Source organism: Penaeus vannamei, chromosome 41 (assembly GCF_042767895.1).
Source record: "Penaeus vannamei isolate JL-2024 chromosome 41, ASM4276789v1, whole genome shotgun sequence".
NCBI classification, from domain to species: Eukaryota; Metazoa; Arthropoda; class Malacostraca; order Decapoda; family Penaeidae; genus Penaeus; species Penaeus vannamei.
In genome coordinates, this window is record NC_091589.1 from 7,184,878 (window position 1) to 7,186,713 (window position 1,836).

Sequence of the window (1,836 nt, forward strand, 5' to 3'; positions counted from 1 at the left end):
TCTTTCCGATTTTCTTATATATACCTTTTATTATCTTTATTCTTTATTATGAACTCTTAAACTCTTAAACAAAGATGGGGTCCGTTTTTTTCCTGTACCCCCCTTTGGGTTCGGGAAAATCTACGATCATTATATTTATCTTCTTCTCTCTCTCTCTCTCTTTCTCTACCTTTTATCTTTTTTTCTTTAATCTTTATTTTCCACAAAGCACACAAGAGGGTCAAATATCCCCCAGGGTTGAAAATTATACCAAAAAAGAACTTAATTTAACTCTTATTTCCTTTCCTTTAATGAAGAAGGGGGGGGGTTGTAGGGGGTAGGGGGGGTTATCTTGGGGGTGGGGGGTGGAGGTCGAGCTATCGCCCTTACCTCTATTTCCCCAAAAACATCTCCTTCTCCTTCTCCTCCTTCTCCTTCTTCGTTCTGTTTTTTTCTCTTCTTCTCCTTCTCGATATCTGTTTTTTATCTATCTATCTTAATTCCTCTTTCCGTTATTCTTTTCTATTTTTTTTTTCTCTCTTTCACTCACACCTTCATCGGGCACCGCATCATCATTATTTTCATCATGATCTTCAAAGAACAAATAAAAAAGAAAACGAAAATAAAGAACACAGTCACTACCAAGAGCGATTATCCTTGGAAATTAATCTGATATTCTCCTGGGTTTTCTCGCTTCGCTCTATGTCCTTTGTTTTGGTTTTTAATTCCTTCCTTTTCTCTCTCTCTCTTTCCTTTCTTTATCTTTGGGGGGTTGGGTTGTTTTCTCTCTTTCTCTCTCTCCTTTTCCTCTTCTCTCTCCGATTTTCCAGCTTCTGGAGAGAGCGAATCACGCGACGGCGGGTCGCCAGCCGCCGCCTTCACCTGCGACCCCTCGTGACCTGAGCTCCAGCATCCGAGGTCACCGGGCAGGCAAGCACCGCGGGGTCCTCCAGCGGCCGGTCATGTCAACGTCAGGAGGTCATGACAGGTCGGGCCACGTGCCGGCGGCCGGACCCCTGACCTGGGCTCCCACTCGCTCGCGACGCGGATGACCTGACCACGTCCGGGCGTTGGGCGGGCGCTCGTCCCTGCTCATACTCCGTAGGGGCGCCGCGCGGACAGGGGGGACGCACTCCACGGTCAAGCCCCCTGGGAGGCGAGGCAGGGGGACGGCCGGGCGCTGGCAGGGGGCGGCGCAGACACGGAGGGATGACGCAGCGAGCGGAGCGCTGTGGACCGACGTGCTCGACGTGGCTGCTCAGCCAGCACTGAAGCACTTAACCCGCGCTCTCACCTGCCTAGACGCCCCTCCCCCTCCCCCCTCGGCCCCACCCCTTTCCTCGTCGCCGCCCCCTCGCCCTCCTCGCCTCCCCTCTCGCCCTCGCTATTTGTCTGTCTGTTTCCGTCTCTTCCTCTCTCTCTCCCCTCACTATCGAGCGATCTGTCCATCTATTTGTCTCCCTTTCTGTATCTTCATCTCACTCTCGCTTATTATGTCCATCTATCTATTCATTTATCTATCTATCTACTTGGCCTGTCTGCCTATCAATCTGATCATTTTTATATCTATCTATATATGCGTATATTTATCTATCTATCCATCTATCTGTTAATTTAGATGAAAAGATACATCTGTCTATCCATATTGATGTTTATCTCTACATATATGTTCATTCCTTTATCTATCTATGTTTATATCTATCTATCTATCTAGCGACTTGTCTATTCTTCTATCTAATCTGTTTATCTATTTAAGTATTTGTCTATCTATCTACCACTTTATCTGTCTATATGCGTACCTACCTACCTATCTATCTATCTATCTATCTGTCTGTCTGTCTGTCTACCAGTCTATCT

At 47.1% G+C, this 1,836-nt stretch overlaps 1 protein-coding gene across 1 annotated transcript in view; it reads right to left on the minus strand.

The window, feature by feature from the left end:
• LOC113805294 (gamma-aminobutyric acid receptor subunit alpha-1-like) overlaps nucleotides 1–1,243 on the minus strand; it is a gene marked incomplete in the record, with an annotated part of 422,810 nt that extends 421,567 nt beyond the window's left edge. The window contains 1 exon segment of the mRNA XM_070117696.1: nucleotides 1–1,243. This exon segment is cut by the window's left edge and continues 455 nt beyond it.
• Nucleotides 1,244–1,836: the final 593 nt, after the last annotated feature.